The sequence below is a fragment of the Haliotis rubra genome, unplaced genomic scaffold (genome assembly GCF_003918875.1).
Source record: "Haliotis rubra isolate DU_JTF1 unplaced genomic scaffold, ASM391887v1 Scf654, whole genome shotgun sequence".
NCBI lineage: Eukaryota > Metazoa > Mollusca > Gastropoda > Lepetellida > Haliotidae > Haliotis > Haliotis rubra.
In genome coordinates, this window is record NW_025767362.1 from 244,989 (window position 1) to 267,031 (window position 22,043).

Sequence of the window (22,043 nt, forward strand, 5' to 3'; positions counted from 1 at the left end):
GACATGTGACAGACAGATATTGACAAGACCATGGTTAAGTTTCACTGAGGAAAACTGACTATTTCCTTTACTATAGAGGAAAGTAAGTTAAGGCTAAAGCAATATATTAGATCAGAAAATAGATAAACATATCATCAAGCTGCTTGTGTCCATGCTAAACTTTCCAGGTCATGAATGTCCTATGAACTTTCAAACAGTGGTGTCTAACAGACGATAATCACATAGTTTAATAGTTGCCATCAGTGGTGTGAGTCATGTAAATTAGCTTATATACACATGAAATCAGCAGTCATAAGGAAATGATTAAAGGATTTACCAGCTGACTTGTTGACTGACATAACATGTACATAACATGTCAATCAGACACATCAGTCCAAGTCAGGGAATTGATTATGTCTCTGCCAGTGTTTGCTGTGTGGACAGTGGTCAGGGAAGGGGCACCTGCTCTACTCATCTGTCAATCCTCTGATATGGACATTCTATTGAGTTATGATTTCACTATCGATCACTACAGTGAGCGCCTAAACATGCTGTATTCTCAGATTTTGTGCTTAAACACTTCATTGCAAACTCAGTGTCATTTGCTGGACCCAAATTTCTTGGTATATGTACAGTAAATGTCTATGTTTTAATTAATGTGTAAAACTCTGACATACCTTGACTAAGAAATTCATATCTATAGAAACTCTTGAAAAATTAAACAACAAGCAACCAAACCAAAACAGAACACTTTTTCCTGTCAATTTATGAACCTAAAAATTACCATAGAATTAATTCAAGCATATCAAACAGTAGGTGCAGGTCAACTTGCCCCATGGTGAGAAACCTATTGTTGACACCTGGATGTCTGTGCAATACTCATACTGATTTACATCCTAAATTCCAACAAATTATTTAGGCATAATTATCATCATCGTAAAGCAATAAATGCTCAATTGTTTCTTGAATAGAGTCAGCATCCTTCAGGGCTTACATATATGATGATCTAAAGCTTCCAACTAACATCCCCACATGGGTACAATTTGTGAAGCCTGTGATGTTGCTGGAATATTGCTAAAAGCGTCGTAAAACCAAATTCAGTCAGTCAGTCAGTCCAACTAACATGTTGATATCATTACATATATGATAGAGGTCCATGGACTGTAAAAGTTTGGTCAACCAGCTAACTTAAACTCAAGCTGGCAGTGCTGAAACCTGATACAAGGGCAGATTCAGCTCTCATTAATCACATATAATTCTGTACCAAGTCTAAAGGACATAATTCAAACAGATCTTATTCAATTCACCCGATGAAATGTAATTTGATCCATAAAGTTCATGCTACTAAAAAAGTAGAACTGATTTCTGCAAATACTGGGTTTAACTTCAGTATGTATACACACTGCCTCATAATTTGTAAGTAAACATGACGATTATGTCTTATACACTTTACCATAGTCGACAGCCATACAGAAAACTGGGTGTGCCTCTACTGTCAGAGGGATGTTATATGGAGCTCTGAGTGTGTGTAAGGGTTGTCAATAGCATATCAATACCTCGGCTGTAGGAAATATATGCCATGGCACAAATCAAGCATTACACATGAATAGTGAACATGATTGTTATAATGTACTTGTGGAGGATTCAAACAGGATATACAACCTGTCCTGGTTTGATCAGTTGCCATCATTGCTCCCACAGCAGAACCATAATCAATATTCAACCTTGATTTAAGATTCATATTAAGTCAAATGGGGTATAATCAATGAATGTTATACTTCTCACCATACCACATACATCTGGAAAACCTCAGAATATATAAATCAGATTTAAACATATCTTAAGAGGTATCAATCCTATGATGACATGTCTCTTTATTTAAACACCGGTAGATAGATTTCCTTTGTTTGTTTTTACATTTTTTATGACTTCAAGAAACTGTTAAAATTTCAATATTTTTAAACAAGACATGTTTGAGCCCAGCAACACAGTCAAGGGTGCCACCATTCCTGCATCACAAATATGTAAACAGATCTTCCAAGGGGGTTCCAGAATGATGACTATATAGAAATCATCCAAGAAGAGGGGTAGCCTAGTGGTCAAAGCGTTCACTCGTCACAATACGAAGACCTGGATTCAGATTACCCACATGGTAGCGGGTGCCTAGTGTGAAGCCCATTTCTGGTGTTCCCCGCCGTGATATTGCTGGAATATTGCTAAAAACGGTGTAAAACTAAACTCACTCACTCATCCAGGAAGATGTATAATTCTGCCAGTAAGAGGTGACAAGGTCCAAAATAGTCTCTGAGTGAAACACATGATTTGATGATAGTCTTGGCATTTTGAAATAATGATGTATAATTCTAAGTTACAAAATGTAGCACTCTAGATAGTACAGTATTCAAAATATGGGAGGCAATAGATGCTGAAAATACAACTGATGGAGCGCAGTTCAGTTTTTTGGAGGGTCACAGTGATCTAGAAATTTCATCCCTTTCTATCTCTGACTGTGACATCATACCCATGATGAACAGTGTGATATCATAATAATGATATGTAGATCTAAACCTTGCAAGACTTGCTTCTTTCCTTCAGGGGCTCCACCTTCATGTTAGTTTACAACGTATGTTACAGTTTCAGTGTCTGAAATATCATCAGTAAGTTGGTTGAGCAGATACAGCACATATGTTTTTGTTAATGGGCAAGTTCCAGTGCATCTTTAATTATCCTCACATGAAAGAGTTTGCATCCAACTTTATCAAGCAAGAGAAAAATGCTGCACTTTGAGTTCAGATTTCTCCTGGTAATACATTACAATAAAAACACAGCATGAGTACACTCTCAGGGTAACCACTTTATATTATTCTGGGGAATGCAATCATTTTGACGATAACAAAGTTGCGCATGTAGTCTGTTAGAATTCTTAAGACTGCAAGTTACACTGCAAGTAAATAGCATATAGTGACTCAGTTGAGGAGACAAACACTGGATTGTATAAAATTTATTTTTTTTAACAAAAAACAATTAATCTAAAGTGTTTTTTCCCATCATCCGAGCAAGACCATTCTTTGAATCAATAAATTTAGGAAGCCTTTATTTCGTTGATGTACACAGCATGAGAATATAAAACCATGATATACTGATGCTGTGTATAGAAATGCAACACTTTTATTACTGATAACCTCTTGGTTAACGACAGTTCAGCTGGTGTGCACGTGGTTCTCTGTGCGGGAACCTGGCATGGCTTACACACATGTCTAACATAAGATCATCAACAGTGATCACATGTAAATGATAATGCTATCAAAGTAGATCAATTCCACTTTTCAATTAGCTGTGATTTCATGATTACATCTTCATCAAATGTTTATAGGAAGCACCTAATGTTTATAGATGGGGAGAACTAGGAATCAACAACAAAGTACATAATTACAGGAAGCAACCCATATTAAACAATGGATTGCTATACTACATCAAAGGATATGTGAAGTGTATATTGCTGCTGTTCCAGATCACACCTGTCATTACCTGTATTGTACATTGCTACTGTCAACCTGCCCGGTCAGAGGAGGGAGATGATAGACAGCACTGTGTAACATTGTCATCAATAGCAATCAATATCAGAACAAACACTCTATTTGTAACACACATAACAGTCTGACATCAACTGACAACAATCGAAAATAAGGACACAAGAAATATTTGTAATGGAAATGTATTAGGAATTTTTTGCCTCTGTTTGATTGGAAATCTTCAAGAGCATTTATAACAATCTCATTCCAATAAGGCATTTCTACAATAACTTGTGAATCATTTAAGATTCATTTTTCTCTTTTTGTCATATGAAAGACATTCCTGGCAGTCATTTTGAGGTCCCAACATCAGTTTACTTTATGTTTGATTTAAAATAATATTCAACATCTATTATATATTTATTAATTTTCCTTGTTTTTCCTCTACACATATAATTGATATCTGTATTGTATGTGTTCAGTAAAAGCACAAATAGACCTGATATTTTCTGTAATCCTGTTAAAACCTTTTTTCTTTTGTGCATAAATGAGAACCCATTTCTTAAGCAACCTCATTCATAACAGTCACTTAAAGGTTGTATTGCAGTTAGCCCCACACTATTCCCTTTGTAATACTGTAAGAGTTATAGCTTTCCTTAATATACAATCAATGGACATTTCATATTGAGATGATATTCAATATTGTTTCCTGCCCAGCCTAAGACGTTAATATCATTACCTCTTGAAGTTACAGAAATGTATTTCCTGATATGCAGGTTGAAGCTTTGATTCAGAACAGCAATATTTCAATAACATAAACACAAAGACAGAATTATCTTACTTTCATGTATTTTTCTGTCATGTCAATTAAGCATTGTTTATGTGCATTGAACAGCGGAATAACTAACTCACCTTAATCCGTTGGAGCACCATCAGTAATATGAATGAATGGGTTTCTCCAAAGTCTAATAAAGTCCTACTTAATAGGCCTGGTACATTCAGTGTGTACAGGAAGCGACAAGTCTCGCCACCCAGTCCAGTATAAGCCTGCAATGAACATGCACTTTTTCAACTTGCCGTATTGTACATATCATCTGATCCAAGCACCAGACCTTGTAGTAGCCGACACTCTCACTCAGTGAGTGGTTTCATTACCTGAACCCGCTATAGACACGGCTTCTTCTTTTCAGTGAAGTGTGAGTGGGGTGACATGGAAAACAGATAAAGGCTGTATGGACCATAAGCCTTCATCCATTGTTGAGATATTGACAGTCGTCAATAGCAGTTTTCATGAAACTGACAGCAACAACTATCAATATATACTTGTTGAAGAGAACATGCCAGTTAGAGGTAGAAACTGCTTAACCAGATAGCTGCTGTGTTATTGCAGTTAATAACTCTATTAGTATTCTCTAAACCAACATTTCAGACTGAAATGTACGAGTCAGTGACAGCATGCACGTAACTAAGGAAGCCTTAAGTGATGAAGCCCATGTATTTGCTGACATGATCATACATTGTCACTGAAATAGAACAAATGCAATGAACGTGCTATGGTAAATAATATTGCTACAACATGGTATGAACCTGTGTATGACACACACTAAGTCCCTTCCAGCTGGAATGGTATGCAAATACTCAATTATTGTACCAGGGGAAGGGTAAATAGGAACGTGAATGGAGGTTTTTGCAGCAATAATCACGCCTGATGTTAAAGTGAAAGATGAAAGCATGGCTTGTTTCGGATGGGAGTTGTCGGAAGTAATGACAAGACAACAGTTGATGTTCCCAGTGGACGACGATGTCGATCAGGAATCAATTAATAAATCATGCATGTGTACATCATAAAAATGTTGGAATGATCCTATAAAATCTATAGTCATCATAGGATGTAACTCTGGGTGATGATGCTTCTGTGACAGTCTGGGAACAGCCTTTAGAAATAATGTCATGTTATTGGACGTTAAGGATCTAGTAGCCATGTGATGCTCATCACAGATATCGATCAATATCATATACACTGAATCTTTCATGTTCTTAATATCTACTGAAATATGCCAAGTGTCAATATTTTTTGAACTTATAGACATACTATCATTCTGTATTGCTGAAATAGGATCGGTATATAATACCGGTTATGACGCAAGTGTCTTATTTGTTGCCATCTTCTTTTTTCTACATGTTTTGTTGATGTGATTTTATAACTGGTAACCTTAGAAAAGACATGTGCATTTCTTACTCACTAAATTCTGTGAAAATAGGGGCCCTGAACGTTCCATTTTTGCAAGGTAAGTTAATCTATATAATCAACAAGTGACAACAGATACTATGAACATGGATATTTGGTGGACAGTAACAACAGAGACTGTTAAAAAACTGGGGTGGCATTATGTGGTCTATTGCATGTAAGTGTAGCTCCACCGATTCAAACATGGAACCCCAAGAATTTAAATTTAATCTTTAAATTGTCTGTGTCATTTACTAGCACCCACTAATCAAGCCCATGACAGGTATAAATTAAAATGTGAGTTAAAAGCATAGGAGGTAGACAACATCCTTGCTGTACGCCACGGAGACCCACCTGTGGACTAATCAACTAGATAAAGTTTCTAACTGCAATTACCCCTACTGTGAAAACAGCTGTTTAGGCCTGAGCTGAAACCAAGATATCCCTGTACACTCAATATCTCCTTACGACCCCTTTAAAACCCCCAGTGAACTGTCTGAATACCCTGATAGTATAGACATGGGATCAGTTTCTGCGTCAGATGAAGCAGAAGGTGTGAGAAATGGACTGTGATGAGTGGATTACACGTAAGAACTGCCTTTATTCTCTGCATGGTGGATGCACCTCAGTGATAACTTTATCTCAGGTAACACCACGTACCTTTACACACTGCGATATGATACCTGGCTGTGACCTGGCACTGCTTCAGAGACTACCAGAGTAAGGTGTGACTACTGGGAACAATACTTCAACCTCTACTGGCATACCATACTATCACAGTATGAAGGTGATGTGCTTCATGCCAACTTAATGGCAGCACCTAACAGGAAAGTTGAGAGATTTAAGTTGTTGTAACATTGTCGTAACACTGTATTGTTATCACACCACTATGTCCACTTTATTTAAAAATTTCACTCCTTGATCCATGAGGCATCAGTCACTAAATGTGACTTAAAATATTAATATGTCTATGAAACATATCAATTGAAAACTCAATAATTGACATTAGCTGGTTCACTCAATCTATCAACTATGCCATTGATAACTATATACAGTTAGGCTGATAAATATTTGTAGCAGATATAAATTTCCTTAAATTTATTTCACCCATATATCTAAAACATACTTCCTGAAATCCATGTGTAGACTGTCTTGTTGTTAATTCATGATCATTACCAGTTACCGGTAATTAAAAACAGAAATTAATTAATCGAAAAAACCCCTAAATTTGCAATATTGAATGTCCTGAAACACATATGACCCTCCCATCAAAATGAATACACTGACTGAGTAAGAGAAGACATCATCAATACAGACAAGATTGTCTCGATAAAGTCAAGATATATTCAAAATATAGGCACGATATAGTCAAGATATAGGCACGATATAGTCAAGATACAGTCAAATGTAGCCAAGACTATCAAATGGGAGTCAATTCATGTATGTTAGCACATGGCACACGAAACTATTTCTGTTATTCCATGCAGCACATCATCGCAAGACTTGAGTTGTCCATGGCTTAGATTCAATTGATCATATCATTGCTGCAATATCTCGGGACTCTGTGAGCATGTATCGTGGCACAGCTTTGTATGATGCACGTCAGTGTCATGTACTGGGATTGTAACAATGTTGACTTCACTCTCCCAACAATGTGGACAACTGCAGAAGGAATTTATCAATATTCATGTTTCAGGCAGCTTTGGCAAAAGATATTTCACATGTCATATTTTCCAGTGATGTGCAATCCTTTGAACATTGACTGATAGGAGAAATGGATAAAAAAATTCACAATTTCATACCACTATTGAGACTTAAGAAACATTTGAAAATTTGCATTCAAATGCAAAGTGTCCAGAAAAAAAGTTTGCAACAAATTATTTCATTTTGTTCCCGAAACCATTTGAGTACCTTCAGGAATCTTCTTCATGACCAACAGCTTAAAGAAAAGGAATACTGACACATCTGGAATATTTGGCTGATGATATTGAAACTTCTGTAACATCTTAACAGACATCTGCTAAAGGTTTCAGCACATTGTATATTTTACCCCAGTAATAAAGACATTTTAGTAGAACTTACACTATTTATTCAATTTGTGTAATTTTGTTTTGAGATTTAAGTATGCATGTAAGTGTTTGACTATAAATTCCCTTGATGCAGCGAGCTACACATATTGAGACTGGCTACAGGTGGCTATGGCAGATATCTTGAGATACAGGATACCCACTCATCATGGCCTGGGTGTGCAATACAAGGCTAATAAATACACAGACATCTGTGTTGGCTAGCATCACATCCGGAATATCTGTGTTGTGTAATGAGTGCTTGGCGTAAGTGTCCCAGATAAGACGAACGTTTGCAGAAGGAGTTGCAGTGTCAGGAGGCCACCAGTACTGTAATTGCTGCCATTCTGGAGGTTGTAGTCACGGTGAAGATAGCATGAGGGGAAAGACAATATTAAATCTGATTTCATTACATAGCTTAAAAGTCCCATCCTCTTCTGAATAAATCACTTTGACAGGTGTAATCTACCTTACACCAACTGTCTTCAGGGTAAGTAAAAGTTCCTTGAGGACTTCTCCATATGTACCAGTTGGAGACCAGGTAGAGTGTTCATGAATGTCTCACCCTCTGTAACCCAAGTCTGTTACAATCTTGTCATTATTGGAAACCTGGCAACTCACTTTAATGTTAACATGTAATCAGTTATCATATTTCAATATTTTTACATAAATAATGAACAATGTTTATAAGTACAATTAGTGGTATCTGTTTGAGTGGCATTTATAATTGTACAAATTAAAGTTGACCTTCAGTAGTCAAGTCTGAAGTGGCCAAGTTTTAGATAAAGGAACAAATAAATTGTAGACAGTATATGGATGCCTGACTTTACTGACAATCAGGGAGGGGGGCTGACCTGCAATTCTCACCTTCATCACAAGCACAGATCTGCCAGGACTGCTTCACATGCAACTTACAAATATCAATATAGGTAACCATACACACATATATTTGGGTATTCATGTCTGGAGACTCAGAGTTGAGTACTTGTCTAAATATTAAAATTGTCATAATTAACTAATTACTTGCATTCATACTCCAGCTCCATGATCAATAGCACTTCACCTTACAAACCTTCCCTGTCTCAAGTTGTTAACTGTAATGGGTAATTATCTATATTTTCATAGACAATCAATGCCGTCCATGACAAGCCACTGATCTGTGAGGCATGAGGAGAATGAACTGAGAAGTCACTGGAGTCCCTAAAGAGTAATTAGAACTAGAAGTACATAAACATCTCATTTATTGGAAAAAGAATTTTCTATTAACTTAGCTTTGCACCTCACATATTTCTGTCTGATATGGATTACAATGTGTTTTTAGTCAAACTGATAAACCTTGTAACATCATCATTCAGGCCACCATGAAGTAATTCCACAGGTCACACTTAAACATTTTCAAACCTAAATATAATGAAACCTAGGCTAGTGAAACAGTATTCTTCACACTCATTAGTAATTATTGATCATAAACTTCAACATAATGTTACTTTTTTTATTGGTTAGTACATACCACATATTTTCAACAGTTTAACACATTTTATAAACATATAGCTTGTACAGTGTGAAATATACAACATGATTGGTCAAGAGTACACCAATAAACAATTGTATCATAAAGACAACAATAAATATGTGAGTGAGTTTAGCTTGATGTTGCTTTTAGCAATATTCCAGCCATATCACGGCAGGGGACACCAGAAATGGGCTTTACACATTGTACCCATCAATACATATATGAATATTTACAATAAGTGGCGCGTGGTCCTGTGCTCAAAGCTCAGGTCACAAATCGGTGAAGTTAAGCACCGTCAAGCTCGGAGAGTCCTTGGATGGGTGACCGTGCTTGGCAGCTTGGCTCCTGAGAGTTTCTAGGACTTCAGTCCTGCCCCACAACGAAGCACATGTGACACATGTGGTCTCACCTTAGGCAAGTGAGTTTGATCAACATTTTTCACCCAGCAGGAAAACGGGTACCCGGTGGGATAAGTCATGTTACTATAACCTTCTAGCGCCTAACAGGCAGCTTGGGTTATCCGGGGTAATAATATGTGTGCTGTAGCGCCTTGAGCGAGCATTGAATGCATGGATATAGGCGCGGTTACAAATACCCACTATTATTTAAGTACAACATCTACAAATGTTTGTCAAAGAATATTAACCATGTTCCTGTCATTGCTGTTTAATAGATCATGCTTGATTAAACACTCACATCTTCCCCACGCTCATCAGTATGCAACCATATCTTTCCTTTTTACATCTTGCTTCATTACGCTTAATTGCTAACCTGGACCTTCTCTGTGCCTGGAGCTATTATAATTTGCCGCATAATACACATGGCCTTCACAATGTAGCAAGCAGTTCCCCCAATCAATATACATGCCAAGAATTGAAAATACTGAACTTGTGGGTTGGAACAGCACCAACTAGGCGTCAACCATGTCACAGGATGATGAAAAGAATTTGTTCTCGAAAAGTCGACCAACTTCAATAATTGATTATAGAGTTATGTTTCAGTTTGTGGTTGCTACAACTCTCCCTACTCAAAGATTTAAACAATACCAGCTTTTCAGTTGCTGCTTTCATTATAACATAATTGACATTTTACCTTCTAGAAGTCAGGGTCTTGCTTCCCTGTTTCACATGGCTGTGTCGATATTAGGTAACATGGCTTTTCTATGAAGGTGGTACTTAAACAATGCAGCCATCAACATAAACATGCCCAGTTGGGCTTTTTGTAAATAGTAAATTAGGTTGCTTTTAAAGGAGACGTTATTATAGCATGGAAGATGATGTTTGGAACGGGTGGAGCGATGGAGTGTGTAGCTTGATGTGGCATGTTTATGGCGATTGGCTGATATACAAAGCCCTGAGACAAAGAGAAACTGTTACACTGCTTTAATGGACTGGTTTCCTTTGTAGGCACGTTATGGATATATTTCTGTTTGTTCTTGAAAACTGAAATACAATCCTCCGATGTCAGTGAAGCATGCGATGTAACTGTGAGAGTGAAATCCCAGTGTGGAGATGTTGTAACATTCTACACAACAAACGATAGGCTGTGATTGCTTAATGAGGTAGTAAACGAAGTAATGTATGCACGAGTGAACACAGAAAAATCCCCATGAATCAAATAAGTTTGATGATGAAACTGCTATATTCTTCATGAGCATCCATTCATTATAGTGAACTGAAAAACTTAAGTTTTTAATCAAGGGCTTTTGGAGTACACAAATTCAAATTGTTTTGATATTTCACCCAAAGCAATACCACTCAAGCACACATATTAACAAACATATAGAGTATCCGCAACTTTAACTTGCTTTAAAGGAGAAGGGTGTCACTCATAACATGGGTCTAGTAATTCAACCAAAACTTCCTCGTAACTGAGTCAACATATGTTTAATAAACTGAATATGATGCTGCACATTTTTTTCTGAAAACTTAAGACCTAGCTTTACGAAAGCTCTCCTCATAAGTGTTAAGATGATCGTAAATGCCATACATTAACATTAATTTACGACTATCTTAGCTCTAAGAAAGCTTCAAACATCTAGGCCCAGTTTCATATTATGAAAAACCTGGATCATCATTCTGTACGAACGTGTATAAATGCCCCCATTTTCATGAAAGTACATATTTCCAATATCTGTACAGTGACGAAGGCTATTGTCCTTAACAGGCTGCTGTCTAAGGACAGCTATTATTTGTTGACACAGACAGCCATAAATAACCTATGAAGTACACCTGCATCTGTTCAGGTGGAATGGACATTCTGGTGAGTGACATTGACAAGAATATACAGCTCCTTCAGAGTAATTAACAAGTGGAAATCTACATGTGACCGGACAGGTGCATCTCGTGATCAATACAGGTTAACAGTAGTCAATGGTCTGATTAATGGGGAGGAACAGCAGTAGTAACCACAGGAGATGACCTCACTTCCTCAAGTGACAGTCAGAGCAATTCTTTTTACAAATTAAATGTAAAACTGACACTAGTAACAAATTTAAAACTGATACCAGTGACAGTGGTAGATGAATCCTTTCCCCGTCACAGTGTTAGACAGCCTCAGACTACAGTATAAAGTGTGAGGACAAAATCTGAAATACGTAGAAGCAGATCTCATTTTCAGAACAGGCAAAGTAGTGATGAAAACTGACTGTTTGTCTTCTCCATGTAGATCATACACTGCATTGTGTCTGTGATTCTGAAGCCATATATACACAGACATTATCTACACAGACATTACGGGACAGATGGGACTCCGGAATGTATATCTCAAGAAGCCACTTGTTTGATTCACTGGATATGCTAGATATAAACACTTGTCATCACCACATGCTGTTGGTTGTTTAACACCATACTTGTCAATAATTCAGATATTTTATACATAATATATAACAACAAGTCTTTGAACGACATTTAGAAGTGATACACATAAAGGTGATGAATTAATAGATGTCAACTTCTTTTCTTTGAATGGACGCTGAAATGTGAATGGACACTCAAAATAAAGAAGTTGACATCCATAAATTGTCGCCTTTATATAACAATGGTCTGTAAATGATTAAGTCTGGACTAGACAATCCTGTGACTGACATTACAAGCATTGACCTGCTAAGCTGGGACACAATAAGCAAGTGATGTGGCTGGACCTCCAGTGTGATATGGACATCTGTATGTATGAAATGTACATGTAATCTACATCATCCTACCTGTCAGCTGGGTTTCATGCTTCAACCTGCTGCAGACAAGGAGGACCTGACTCCGATACACTCTCAGATCACAACATATTCTCCATCTGTCCTTAACAGATTCATAAACTTATCGACCTTATGTGACCAAGGTCTCCCACACAAACCCTATTGAAAACAAAATACCCGACCCCACAAACATTTCCGCAAATGTGCTAAATTAACCACTATCAATACTTAAATGGATGACATTAACCAGTTTTGCTACATCTCACGTTTTATGACAAAACCTGCTATCAATCCAACCATCCATGCATGGGCTGCTATAAACGTACTTGTTCAGATGGCCCTACCTTTCTACACATCGCACATTAGGCTTTTCATTACACACGGACCTTTCATCTTTTAACAATCTACCGGAACTGTTTCAATGAAATACAGGCTTTGACATAAAATCATAATATTAAAAGCATAGAGCTATAATTAATATCATAAAAAAGTAGGGTACAGAGGGTTTGGCTTTGAGGTTAAGACAGCGTATATCGCTGTGTATAACATATATTTCAAGGTGTGCTGGATACATTAACTGATCTGAAAGTGATGAAGGGATATTCTCTTTCACAACATCCTGGTTTGTCTTTGTGACAGCTGGATATCAACAACATCTAATAGATGACGCAAAGACTTCGTCAAACTGTAAACACACTATGTTCACACGGAAACCAGGAACAGAATATCACTGATATATCTCCGGGATCAAACAGATTGGGAGGATTGTGACATTTGGGTTGTACAGGTCCTGTTTAATACCTCCTATCTTTTTTGTGTTGTTTAATCTCTTTTTTAAAACTGAAATTGAGGATTTATTTGACAATCTTAAAGCCCTGATCAATTTTAGATAAAACATTTTTCTGGAAATTCCAACTGTGTGAACAAAGGACCATAGTTATTGCTAGGTCACATTTCTATGTGATTATAATAATTTTATTGTAAAGTATGTGTGTCATACTGTTTTTACTGAAATGAGCGTCTTGAATTTCTCCAACGAGAGAGAGACTGTAATACCGGTACATGAATTCTCACACAAGTTTTGTAACATCAGTATCAGGCGCATGTTTTATTTCACAATATTTCTTAATCTTTTTGGAAAAAATGTACTGATCATGATTGTTGTCCTGGAAAGACCACAATTGTCAATTGACGGCAACAAGCTTCAGCTGTGACGTTTCAAGTGTAATGTCATTCCACACTGACATCATGTTAAAACCTGAACTTTATGGGCCAAATCATTTTCACTTGTTTTAGAGATGTCATGACCAATGAGAATTCAATATTAAACCAATAAAATAATATGTTAATATTTGTCTCTTAAAAACTCTGAAGAAGTAAAGGTTCAAAGAAGCTGCCATTAAATGGTCAACATAAATCATTCATAGTAATTATACATATTTTGTGCCAAAATTTGTATGGCCTGAAAAAATATATGAAAGACATGATGTAATTATAACTACATGACATCCAATTTTCACTCATTCAAGATCATATGAAATGTCATGATAAAACTACTGAAACTGACCACTCTACCCCTGAACCATTCTACTGCCAGAGTCAATCCCATTACAAGACATTCACCAGGTTCCTCACCATTACCATTTACCAAAGTGTGGCAGTGTTCTGCTTCCAACAGAAAGGTTCCAACACACTGAGATCCATCACATGTTAAATGGTTGAATGTCTGAGATGAATTAAAACTACCACTTGACTCCTAAACGGACCTAATGTCTTCTATTGATGACAGTAGTTTTTTAATTGATACAGACAATTATATATTGATCTCTGACCAGAATTAGCTGCAGGCATCCAGGGATTGCTCAAGTGGCCATCATGCTTTCCCCAACTTGTTACACATTAGGCCATTCAGGTGGTCAGCAGAGTGATTGACAAGTGTTGTTAATGTCACTTTCACATAAAGGTCAGGGCAGAGAAACTAATTGACCTAACTCAAAATCTTTTCAAAAACAAAGAATGAATTACCTCCCATAACAGCGAAGACAATGTTGGAGACAATTGACGACGTTCTGTCACAATGATTCGGTCGTGTCGACTAGTACATTTACGTCGTCACATGCTACAATCGAACCATTCCGCTGAACCGATCAATACCTGACTGGCACCAAGCGAAGTATACATCTACCAGGTAAAATCTATACCGACCGAAACCAGTCAACCAATACAGGAAAATATAATCTGTTATTTATTTGCACAGACTTGAAGAGATTCATAACGGATTGAAGTTACCAATGGTCAAGAGCCTTTATATACAAACTCCGTCCCAGATGTGGAGATGATGCTCCAGGCTACAGACATCATTGCCATGGTTATTGGGTCCCAACAATCACTTCATTGTTGTGGGAATAAGTTAAAGTCACGCATGACCAGGTCCTTGAGATAACTCTAATGAAAAGATTATAGGGCAGCGTAAAGATGTCCAATAGAGACTGGTATCGGGGTCGTGATCTATGTATCGTTCTTGGGATGATGTGTATAGCAGAATGTACAGATAAGAAGCTAATTACCTGGGGCTGATGTATGAAGTCTGACTGAAGGCTGGCAGGTAGATAGTATCAGTCCACAGACAACCACCGGCATATCTGCTACAGTATACCACAGCAGCAATTTATTACTTGATAGCTATTTTGAGATCATCAAAATGTGAGTTTAATGTAAAAGATTTTCACAGGTCTGTGAACTACTCTCATACTTCTACATGATGTTTATCAGATGTGGAAGTCTCTCGTCAATCTGGGGATTCAGATTTGGGTAGCATGGATTTTCTTCCCCGGAGGAAGTAACAGAAGCCGATTATTGAGAAAGTATAGGCTTTAGGTCTGATTTGCTACAAAAAATGTGCACTATTAAAAATATGCTAAGACAAACGTCTGCTGATCGCTTTATCATTATGCATGACACATTGGCTTTTCCTGTTGATTTGTCTGTCATCTGTAATGTATAATGGATACATCATTATCTGACGTGATTGTGTCGGGTGATTAAAGATATTATGAAGTGTTTTTTACATTGTTAAATTTAAATAAAAATTTAAAATATTTCATCTTTACATTAATTTTTTAAGCACTGTTTATAATTTTTAAGGATGTTTGAAATATTCATAAATTCACATCATCCAGTGATCACATTTCACATTTATGTGCGCACCTCATTCTGTACTGTCACACATGCGATGCAACATATAGATTGGATAATGGTTTCTATGTGCTACTTAAAGCTTTATATAATGGATAGATATTCATGTTGCTATCCATGCTCATGAATTCTACTTTTACAGATACAGAGGCTAGGAGTGTTTCACACATTGCTGTGGAACGGATACTGACATTCAAGTTGTTTATTTTTCAAATGGGTTTCAACAGTGACCGTATAATAAGATTATTTCATATGGTCTGTGATTTCAAATACAAACGGGGCAGTGGGGTAGCCTAGTGGTTAAAGCATTCGCTCATCATGCCGAAGGTTCGATTACCCACATGGGTACAATGTGTGAAGCCATTTCTGGTGTCCCCCACCGTGATATTGCTGGAATATTGCTAAAAGTGGCGTAAAACCACACTCACTCACTCAAATGCAAACAGTTTTAAACAGATTGCAATTCTTATCTTGAGTCTTGAAAAGTATCACAAAAACAGCCAACTGGCCAGTTATTAGAGAATATCTCTTCAAACGTTTACCATAGTAATATTTGTGCCACCTGCAGCTGTATACAACAAAATATTCACTGACCAAAGCAGCAACATATAATACCATCAAACCTGCAGCTGTATACAACAAACTATTCACTGACCAAAGCAGCAACATATAATACCATCAAACCTGCAGCTGTATACAACAAAATATTCACAGACCAAAGCAGCAACATATAATACCATCAAACCTGCAGCTGTATACAACAAAATATTTACTGACCAAAGCAGCAACATATAATACCATCAAACCTGCAGCTGTATACAACAAAATATTCCCAGACCAAAGCAGCAACATATAATACCATCAAACCTGCAGCTGTATACAACAAAATATTCACTGACCAAAGCAGCAACATATAATACCATCAAACCTGCAGCTGTATACAACAAACTATTCCCAGACCAAAGCAGCAACATATAATACCATCAAACCTGCAGCTGTATACAACAAAATATTCACTGACCAAAGCAGCAACATATAATACCATCAAACCTGCAGCTGTATACAACAAAATATTCACTGACCAAAGCAGCAACATATAATACCATCAAACCTGCAGCTGTATACAACAAAATATTCACTGACCAAAGCAGCAACATATAATACCATCAAACCTGCAGCTGTATACAACAAAATATTCACTGACCAAAGCAGCAACATATAATACCATCAAACCTGCAGCTGTATACAACAAAATATTCACTGACCAAAGCAGCAACATATAATACCATCAAACCTGCAGCTGTATACAACAAAATATTCACTGACCAAAGCAGCAACATATAATACCATCAAACCTGCAGCTGTATACAACAAAATATTCACTGACCAAAGCAGCAACATATAATACCATCAAACCTGCAGCTGTATACAAAATATTCACTGACCAAAGCAGCAACAAACTATTCACTGACCAAAGCAGCAACATATAATACCATCAAACCTGCAGCTGTATACAACAAAATATTCACTGACCAAAGCAGCAACATATAATACCATCAAACCTGCAGCTGTATACAACAAAATATTCACTGACCAAAGCAGCAACATATAATACCATCAAACCTGCAGCTGTATACAACAAAATATTCCCTGACCAAAGCAGCAACATATAATACCATCAAACCTGCAGCTGTATACAACAAAATATTCACTGACCAAAGCAGCAACATATAATACCATCAAACCTGCAGCTGTATACAACAAAATATTCACTGACCAAAGCAGCAACATATTATACCATCAAACCTGCAGCTGTATACAACAAAATATTCCCTGACCAAAGCAGCAACATATAATACCATCAAACCCATAACTGTTGGCCTCTTCCCTTCCAACTGGGAAAGTTTAACTGATCAGGAGTATCAGATTACAAAATTACATTTCCAGGAGAGCAAATTATTCAAATGACTGAGTACATGTAAAACCACAATCCCCAACCTCGTTAAACTCCTCCAATCACATGTGTGCATTTATTCCAGCATCTTGGCCACTTCCAGATTGCGATCAGTGCAGAGCCACTGCAGAGTAACAAAACACAAGATGAAAGCCCTCTGACACCAGAGATTAGATCCCAATAATTTACTCTCACATAAATCTCCACAATTAGTATGCAATAAGCCTTCACGATAGCTGTGGGCTGCTGAAACCACCAATTTGAAGATCATAAATTTAAATGGGTCTGTTCTATTTGCTCCAACGGACACTGACAATCCCATTTGTTCAATAGATGAAAATAAATTTGATTTCTAGATAATCAATGATGAATTATTTGGATCTTGATTGAACTTTCATCAAGAAAATATTCACCCTAACTTGAAGCCCCCTGTGTGAATTAACACACAGCCTATATTACCTTATTGGTAAGACATTATGTACAAGGATAATATTGTAAAGAGAGGACATTTATATACACCTAGCCATGGAATAACATACTGATGAAACCATATAGACATCCCCGAAACATGTTGGAACAGTGTAATCTGAATGTTATGTCTACTATATCAGGTCTGTGGAGAACAGATCCTACAATACATTCCCTGTGACATGAATCTGACTCGGTCAGTCGCTGAGATCGCTCTGATTACAACCTCTGTGATCCGTAACATTAACGCACACAAATAGTACCTGGCATGACAGGTGTATAACTGTATGTCCTGTTCTTCAAAGAAGATTAAACAAGTTTTGTTCTTCTCAGATCTGTAAACACACACCCATTACTTAGTCCACAGAGGTTTTATGCTCTGTATGACATAACATGTTTTACCTTTAGAATGGTGTATGTACAATACAACGAAAAGCTAGATGTTTGACTTTGGTCATAACCTCATCCACCAAGTTCATCAACAGAGTCATTACCTACACCAGCACATAATAACACAGCAATTCCCACCAGAAAAAGTAACATTAAGCTGTTATCCCGATGATGATCGGTGATAGGTGTTCAGTCTATCTTTATTACCTACTAACAGCAAGTAAGTTGCTTGAATTGCCCCAGCATTGTCCCAAACAGGTCACAATCCCTCTCAGCTGCTGCCTGTACACTGCTGTGAAGTGGCGTTAGTCTTATCAGCACTTGCTGTGGTACACACCATTACCTGAGAGTCACCTCAAGGAGCAGCTGACACTCCCCCAGGCTGTCTAGATCTGTCCTCATGCTCCATGCTTATCTAGAGTGGACTGAAGGAGTGCACTAAATGGAGAATCTGGGCTTTGTGACAACCAGGCATGGCTGATCATCTGTTGGGGACTTGAACCTACAGCCAGTGCTACAAGACTTCAACAAGCTGCCACTACACTCCATCCCTGTGTCGACCTGTGAAGATCTGGGTTAGATTGGTCTTCAGTAACCCATGCTTGTCGTAAGTGGGACTATCGGGCTGTCAGGCTCGCTGACTTGGTTGACACATCGTATCCCAATTGTGTAGGTCGATGTTCATGCTGTTGATCACTATATTGTCTGGTCCAGATTCAACCAACCCAGCAGAGGTCAACACACCAGTCATGTTAGCCAACCATGAGGATAAGAAACAGAGCTACATCGATATCACTACCAGCCACGATGGATCAGAAGGATAAGCTGTATACACCAAATATATGAAGGCAGGATTGGGTGTTAGTTGGTTCAATCCCAGATGGTACATCAGAATGACAAAATTGATCACAACATGGTACCTATTATTGTATTTTCTTGAGTGTGAAAAGCACCAAAATGTTTTGACATTTAATATCATTGCTAAAGAAATGCTATCCTTTTCACTTAGATTTGTAGTGGTGGAGCAAGTGTGAAATCGCAGACATAATCATAATAACAGGAGTTGAAATAAAGACTGATAAGAAAGTAAATAACTTGGTAGGCTCTTCATAAATAACACACAGCCCCACATCTCTCCAAACATCTCATACTTCACCTCATGTACACAACGACAGATACCAAGTTCTGCTTGATCACTTTTGACACATTTCAAACATTTTTACACTTCTTAATTTGTTACTACAACATTAACAATAACATGACTTAGTGAAGAATCCAACCAAATTCCAATATCAATGTCATGAATATTTTCATTTATCTGTGCCGCAGGAAAGTTACAATGAAATTCATTTAAAATGGAAGGTAAAGACTGAAAACTATAACCAATGAACATAAGAAACAGGATTATATGTTTTAAGACATGGACCTGGTTACAGTATAACAGACATCATCCTACAGCAGGAGGCCAGTTCTTGTGAATGTGAAGACACCTTAGATACTTACTTACATCAAGCATGCAGGAATATCCAGGACTGTTAGATTCTCAAATCTGTCTTCAGTGATGAATGTCATGTAAACTTTCCCCATATCTCCAGCAGCGATACAACAGAAGAACATGGTCACCAACACAAAGAAGCATCTCTCATATGTTGCCTCGTCTCTATCTGTGTATCTCGTCACCGTGTGCTAGGGTAGCAGACCTCACTTCTGTGTTAACACACAACATAACACAAAGCATATCTTACAGGGCTGCTTCAGGACTGTTGACAAACTGCTGTGACTTTCCTACGAAACTATATGGTCTATTCCGAGTTAATCTGTTGACAAACATGTGTCCATAAAAGCATAGCCTACGAGTCAAAATAGCAGCGAAGACAAACATCACAAACCGCCATAAATCTGTGTAAACGCGGGGACCTCAAACACAGTCCACGATCATGTCAAAATAATCATAATTCTCGGGATGATTTGGAACAAGAAGCTGGGTTCTTGACGGCTTTGTATTTGCCTGTGTTTTTAATATGGGATGACAAACACAAAATACAAAGAATCTCTGTTGACTCTGGCGCTAATCTAGACAAACAATGGCAACAATTGCCTATTATATGTAGCGGGAACCGTTGATGTTTCACTGTCTTTCACAAAGTAATTACCATAGAGATATGGGTAATACAGAATGACGTGACATATATTGATTACCATATCACTTGCTGGGGTGATGAAATTGATGAGTTTTGTGGTTGCTATAAACGTAGCTATAGACATGTCTGTATTCATGTCATAAAATGTAATGACATCACAAAGCATATCAAACATACATCAATACATGTCGTAACAATGATCAATATTGTGTTTTACAGCAAACTGTCCACACAGTTAGAGCAATGATCAAATTGATAAATATTTTACATTTATTTTTTTTGCTTTTTTGTGTGATGCTTGCAAATCTATTGCAGGCATGAATAATTAATGGATAGCAGTTGGAGGCATGTAGAATATGTGTTATTAATATCTATTAGTTGCCACAGATATGTCAAAATCGAAAAGCAAATATGTTTAGTCATGATTATACCTAAATTCTGTGGTGAATTTTTACAATGATGTTTTTACTGAGGGACTTCTTATCACATCATAAACTTTACATTCTTATCATACTTAATTAACATGTTTTTATTACTATTGAAATGGTAAATTGTTAAACATCAGTGTTCATACTACCCTCTCACTTTATTTCTACATGACATTTTGGACATTTCTTGCCATACAATAAAGGATTTGAATTAATAATATTTCAATTCAAGAAAAACATTCAGTTTACATTCACTCTGAGTTTCAGTCACAAAGGTAGCGTTCCCCTCTCTGACATTAATTCCCTCCACTATTCACTTCACCTTTCATGGTTGAGACGTCTCAGTGATACACTCACATAACACGGGACACTTGGAGTGTCGCCTATACAAGTTAACTGAAATGTACAACTATATATCACTCACACACAACAGTAAATTCACTCTGCTATTGAGATCTACCACTCAGTGAGCATAATCCTTATATTATAATCGTTGAGATATGTATCCCAGTGTGTTCCAACTCATATATCACCCGGATAATGCTATCAGCTGATAATGTACATCAGAGGCTCAAACAGCTGGTGAAATTGACATGACATGACTGATTGTCCATTTCATGTTGTTTTCGACCATGTATAGCCTTCAATAAGGGCTGTAGTATTCTCCCCTATTGCATCCATTGTTACCATCAACATGTTTTATTATGCTGTTCAAAAACAAATTGACAATTTCCCACGGAGGAAATAAATATTTTGTATTAGCGGTACCATGGTGTGGACCTGCTTCATTCATTTAATACATGTTACCAGGAAGAAATCAATGATTCACAGTACATTAATTAGCACAGGGTTTTCACAACTGGACTCGAACCACTTGCACCCACTGACAAGCTGTTTTTCCTCTGAGTCAGTGAAATTAGAAACATATTTAAACAATGAGCAGTGAATGAGTGTAGAGTCAATGTCCGCTACCTAAGAAA

General features: G+C 37.2%; 1 protein-coding gene across 1 annotated transcript in view; it reads right to left on the reverse strand.

Moving 5' to 3' along the window:
- The window catches only part of LOC124257253 (protocadherin alpha-11-like), a 56,374-nt gene extending 43,623 nt beyond the window's left edge, over positions 1–12,751 (reverse strand). Inside the window, exon 1 of the mRNA XM_046691266.1 lies at positions 12,500–12,751. The gene's annotated coding sequence lies outside the window, so the exon portion shown is untranslated. The remainder of the gene's footprint in view (positions 1–12,499) is intronic.
- Positions 12,752–22,043: the final 9,292 nt, after the last annotated feature.